The sequence below is a fragment of the Schistocerca cancellata genome, chromosome 5 (genome assembly GCF_023864275.1).
Source record: "Schistocerca cancellata isolate TAMUIC-IGC-003103 chromosome 5, iqSchCanc2.1, whole genome shotgun sequence".
NCBI lineage: Eukaryota > Metazoa > Arthropoda > Insecta > Orthoptera > Acrididae > Schistocerca > Schistocerca cancellata.
Window position 1 is genome coordinate 408,382,186 of NC_064630.1, and position 6,823 is coordinate 408,389,008.

A 6,823-nucleotide genomic window follows, 5' to 3' on the forward strand; every position below is an offset into this window, starting at 1 on the left:
CAGCGACTCTCCGTCTGTATAGGAATTACATAATGTATACTAGTGCAGGTCTGGGTCTTGCCTTCTGTCGTGCACGAATAACCAAAGCGGTTAAGGCGACCGCTCACTTAAACCGGCAATTCCGGTTTAGAGACCCGGCCTGACACAAATTTTTCATTGTCGTCATTGGATTACACAACTAATGGTTGTCCGTATTCGCAACTGCGGATGCATTTCTTAAAGGCGAGCGTTAGACACATGGATCGACTACACTACGCACAGTCCCTTTCTGGTAGTGCCTCCTGCTATACTTCTGAACATTCATGAGACGCTCTCAAGCTGAATAAACAAAACTGTGATGAATCGTGCAGCTCTGTTTTGAATCCTCTCTATGTTTCCGACTTCTTAAGAGTCCCATCGTCGTCGAACAATATTCAGGAATTAGCCTACCAAACGTTTTGTAAGAGACCTGCCTGCACGAATTACATTTCCATATGATCCTTACAATAAACCTGAGCCTGGCGTTTGCCTTTCCCGCGGCTTGCTTTATACGAATACTGCTAGATACTTGACGCTAGTGACTGATTCCAGTGGCTGAATGCCGATGGCATAGTCAGACGCCTTACTTCTATTTCCATTCAAGCTCACATGCCAATTATTGCCAGCCGGTGTAGCCGAGTGGTTCTAGACGCTACGGTCGCAGGTTCGAATCCTGCCTCGGGCATGGATGTGTGTGATGTCCTTAGGTTACTCAGGTTTAAGTAGTTCTAAGTTCTAGGGGACTGATGACCTCAGATGTTAAGTCCCATAGTTCTCAGAGCCATTTTGCCAATTATTACACAAGGCGCTGATCATATGCAATTCTCCCTGTATTTCGTAATGTTGCCGCATCTCTGTATACAACATCGTCAGCTGCAAACACTCTCATGGAGTTACAGATCTTATTTATAAGGTCGTTTATTTACACTGATGAACCGAAAGCACTATGACCACTGCCCACTGTCAGACTAAACGACGCCTGATGGCGTTTCAGGCTAGTGACACGGCAGAAAAGTATGTAAGCAGAGCAGAGACGAATGGGGATCCTTCTAGCGACGATGCGATCTGCAAATGGGACAATTCACTTACATAAGCGAGTCTGATATAGGGCAGGTGGTTAAGGCTCGACGGCTGGGAATGACCATCTCGGAAACGGCCAATCTGATCGGCTGTTATTGTTCTGCTGTTGTGAGCGTCTGCAGAACGGCACTGGATGACGGTGAAACTCTGAGTAGGTGATAATGAGTTAAATGTCAACGCTCCATCACAGTACATGAAGGTCGAAAGCTTACCTCGTCTGACGACGGAGTACAATGCTGGTACATGGACGAGTGTTCCGGAGAAGATCAATAATAGACGCTGAATCAAGCGCGCCTATTAGGAGAGAGGTCAAGGTGAGACTCGCAAGCAACGTACCGCCAACGCCCTCTTCACTGCCAGTATTTAGATGGCCGCCACAGACCACAGGGCACAGTCGGTCATAGACAGTTCCAGCCCAGTCACACTGAGTCCATCAGTCGTCACAGTCAGATCAGTTACTATTCTAGCTGGCGTCTGTCAATTCACATCACCGGCTACGAGAGTGTACTGTTTATAGCGGGGCTTGCACTTCATCAGCAGTGAGGCTAACGTGGACTATTATGGAAGAGCTTTACCACAATAACTTGCTTAAATATAAGCAGTTTCTTGTTCTTATGAATAAACAACCCTGTTAATACATGTGTGCAGTGGTGTTATAGAAAGAGGAAACTGGTCACCAAACGACATCCTCTCCTTGCTTACCATAGTACAAGATTCTACAGTGTCAACGACGACACAGAAGTAATTATAGTGGTCTTGCTGTCTGGAGCGTTGGGTAATGAACTCCCCGTTCGTCGCATATTGTAGAACATTGGGCTCCACAGCAGACGACCCCATCGTCTTGCTGTGTTGAGCCAACGACTTCGTCAATTACGATTGCAGTGGGCATGGTACCATCAATTCTTGACAGTGGATCAATGGAAAAGAGTCACCTGGTTGACTCAATCAGTCCTTGTTATACCAAGTCGATGGTCGTGCTCGGATACGCCGAAAATAGATGCACAGCGCCACGGACGCTAGCCAGTGAGGATGAAATTATGCTGTGAGGGATACACTCATGGGCTACTATGAAACTCGTGGTAGTATTACTGCGGCTTAACAAGGAACCCCATGAGTGCGGGGTCTCAAGTTCCGTCTCTAGTAAGGCTCATATGAAAGTGTTTTGTTAAAAGTAATGACAGGAAAAATATTCGCAGACTCACCATGTGCATCAAGAGGGCGACAGAACATGAGATCCGGGAAGTGCAGAGATCAACCTTCTATGGGATATATGTATCGTACTTCACAAAATGGACATCGTCGACATTCAAAAAATATTGAAAACAAATCGTTAACTTGCACCATGAACACCGAATGAAAAATAGCGCGTCAGAGTGATCACAAAGATTCGCACTATCAAGATCGAATGCGAGCTCTTTGGGTGTTACAAACCATGCAAGACGTTAAGCTAGGTATCCACTATTAAGGAAAGCTTATAGAATATGTTGTGTCTAGACAAGACAGCCTAGACACAATGAGAGGAAGCCGAAAGGCACGCGCTTAAACTCACGCAGGCTGGCGTGAGGTCTGAAACAGGATACGTAATGAATGCTATAAAGAAAAGTACGTAGCTTCTGGAATACTTAACTTTAATCCACATTTGTAGAACATCGCTCTTGATGATACATTAATAGAATCTCAATATCTATACTGGTAATGGCGCCTTGCTAGGTCGTAGCAAATGTAGCTGAAGGCTATGCTACTATCGTCTCGGCAAATGAGAGCGTAATTCTCAGTGAACCATGGCTAGCAACGTCGGCTATACAACTGGGGTGAGTGCTAGTACGTCTCACTAGACCTGCCGTGTGGCGGCGCTCGGTCTGCCATTACTGACAGTGGCGACACGCGGGTCCGTCGTATACCAGCGGACCGCGGCCGATTTAAAAGCTACCACCTAGCAAGTGTGGTGTCTGGCGGTGACACCAAAGAATCATATTGGTGTAACGAAATCATGAGGACTGATGGAATATGATGGCATGAACCGAATGCGAAACTGTCTTTCGTAGAGCTTATCATGCAATTGGCTCTCCTTTAAGGCGTAGCTGCATATAGTGCTATAATATGTTGCATAGTCTCGGAAAAAACAGCATCCAGAAGCTGAATTTGTCCAGTGGTTATAGGTGGTATGAATTGCAATGTCACGCACTTTTCTGGAGGGACAATTTGTTCTAAACGAGTATGCTTTGCCTGAAAATTTATTATATTACGTCTTCCAATCCTGTAGTCTGTTTGAAGTTATACAACTATCCACTTCTATCCTTGAAATCACTGTAATCTATGTCGCGCGCAATTTGATGTACATAACGTAATAGGTCACTATCACGCACATCTTGTAAATTACACAAATAAAAAAAATTGAATCACCTCGGTTCTGAGAGTTCCGGAACCTGTACAGAAAATTGGAATAGAGACCAACATAAACATCATTTCCGCCCTTTTTATTGCTCATGAAAGTCACACATTGCATTTTGTACCACCATACAGCGAGACTTCAGAGGTGGTGGTCCAGATTGCTGTACACACCGGTACCTCTAATACCCAGTAGCTCGTCCTCTTGTATTCATGCATGTCTGTATTCGCCGTGGCATACTATCCACAAGTTCATCAAGGCACTGTTGGTCCAGATTGTTCCACTCCTCAACGGCATTTCGGCGTAGATCTCTCAGAGTGGTTGGTGGGTCACGTCGTCCGTAAATGGCCCTTTTCGATCTATCCCAGGCATGTTCGATACGGTTCATGTCTGGAGAACATGTTGGCCCCTCTAGTCGAGAGATGTCGTTATCCTGAAGGAAGTCATTCACAAGATGAGCACGATGGGGGCGCGAATTGTCGTCCATGAAGACGAATGCCTCGCCAATATGTTGCCTATATGGTTGCACTATCGGTGGGAGGATGGCATCGTACAGCCGTTATGGCGCCTTCCATGATCACCAGCGGCGTACGTGGGCCCCCCATAATGCCTTCCCAAAACAGCAGGGAACCTCCACCTTGCTGCACTCGCTGGACCGTATGTCTAAGGCGTTCAGCCTGACTGAGTTGCCTCCAAACACGTCTCCGACGATTGTCTGGTTGAAGGCATATGCGACACTCATCGGTCAAGAGAACGTGATGCCAATCCTGAGAGGTCCATTCGGCAAGTTGTTGGGCCCATCTGTATCGCGCTGCATAGTGTCGTGGTTGCAAAGATGGACCTCGCCATGGGCGTCGGGAGTGAAGTTGCGCATCATGCAGCCTATTGCGCACAGTTTGAGTCGTAACACGACCTCCTGTAGCTGCACGAAAAGCATTATTCAACATGGTGGCGTTGCTGTCAAGGCTCCTTCGAGCCATAATCCGTAGGTAGCGGTCATTCATCGCAATTGTAGCCCTCGGGCAGCCTGAGCGAGGCATGTCATCGACAGTTCCTGTCTCACTGTATCTCCCCCATGTCTGAACAACATCGCTTTGATTCACTCCGATACGCCTGGACACTTCCCTTGTTGAGAGCCCTTCCTGGCACAAAGTAACAATGCGGACGCGATCGAACCGTGGGATTGACCGTCTAAGGATAGTTGAACTACAGACAACGCGAACCGTGTACCTCTTTCGTGGTGGAATGACTGGAACTGATCGGCTGTCGGACCCCCTCCGTCTAATAGGCGCTGCTATGCATGGTTGTTTACATTTTTGGGCGCGTTCAATGACATCTCTGAACAGCCAAAGGGGCTGTATCTGTGATACAATATCCACAGTCAACGTCTATCTTCAGGAGTTTTGGGAACCAGGGTGATACAAAACTTTTTTTTGTTGTGTATATATCGAGCATCTTTGCAACGTGCAAACACCACTTTTTGTAACAAGTGCACCTTGTCCTCTCTTGAATATCATCAGTTTTTATTTTGCACTCATACTGCTGCGGGCTCATTCGAAATCTGATCGTAATTTTTTTCCTTATTATGTTGGGTATGCTCTTCCATGTAACCAAAATTGCTACACCACGAAGGTGACGTGCTACAGACGCGAAATTTAACTGACAGGAAGAAGATGCTGTGATATGCAAATGATTAGCTTTTCATAGCATTCACACAAGGTTGGCGCCGGTGGCGACACCTACAACCAACTGACATGAGGAAAGTTTCCAACCGATTTCTCATACACAAACAGCAGTTGACCGGCGTTGCCTGGTTCAAAAATGGTTCTGAGCACTATGGGACTCAACTGCTGAGGTCATTAGTCCCCTAGAACTTAGAACTAGTTAAACCTAACTAACCTAAGTACATCACAAACATCCATGCCCGAGGCAGGATTCGAACCTGCGACCGTAGCGGTCTTGCGGTTCCGGACTGCAGCGCCTTTAACCGCACGGCCACTTCGGCCGGCCGTTGCCTGGTGAAACGTTGTTGTGATGCCTCGTGTAAGGAGGAGAAATGCGTACCATCACGTTTCCGACTTTGATAAAGGTCGGATTGTAGCCTATCGCGATTGCGGTTTGTCGTATCGCGACATTGCTGCTCGCGTTGGACGAGATCCAATGGCTGTTAGCTGAATATGGAATCGGTGGGTTCAGGAGTGTAATACGGAACGCCGTGTTGGATCCCAACGGCCTCGTATCACTAGCAGTCGAGATGACAGGCATCTTATCAGCATGGCTGTAACGGATCGTGCAGCCGCGTCTCGATCCCTGAGTCAACAGATGCGGGCGTTTGCAAGACAACAACCATCTTCACGAACAGTTCGACGACGTTTGCAGCAGCATGGACTATCAGCTCGGAGACCATAGCTGCGGTTACCCTTGACGCTGTATCACAGACAGGAGCGCCTGTGATGGTGTACTCAACGACGAACCTGGGTGCACGAATGGCAAAACGTCATTTTTTCGGATGAATCCAGGTTTTGTTTACAGCATCATGATGATCGCATCCGTGTCTGGCGACATCGCGGTGAACGCACATTGGAAGCCTGTATTCGTCATCGCCATACGGGCGTATCACCCGGTGCGATGGTATGGGGTGCCATTGGTTACACGTCTCGGTCACCTTTTATTCGCATTGACCGCACTTTGAACAGTAGACGTTACATTTCAGATGTGTTACGACCCTTCATTCGATCCCTGCGAAACCCTCAATTTCAGCAGGATAATGCACGACCGCATGTTGCAGGTCCTGTACGGGCCTTTCTGGATACAGAAAACGTTCGACTGCTGCCCTGGCCAGCACATTCTCCAGATCTCTCACCAACTGAAAACGTTTGGTCAATGGTGGCCGAGCGACTGGCTCGTCACAATACGCCAGTCACTACTCTTGATGAACCGTGGTATCGTGTTGAAGCTGCATGGGCAGCTGTACCTGTACACGCCATCCAAGCTCTGCTTGACTCAATGCCAAGGCGTATCGAGGTCGTTATTACCACCAGAGGAGGTTGTTCTGGGTACTGATTTCTCAGGATCCATGCACCCAAATTGCGTGAAAATGTAATCACATGTCAGTTCTAGTATAATATATCTGCCCAATGAATACCGGTTTATCATCTGCATTTCTTCTTGGTGTAGCAATTTTAATGGCCAGTAATGTATGATTAGTACCCGCTCCTTGGACAACGATTGTCCTTCACTACGTGTCACTAGAGACTGGATCTGTGGCTCCCTATCTGACAAGGATGATGAACTACATTGCTCGACACCTGTTTCAGTATCACTTTCACTTGTCAA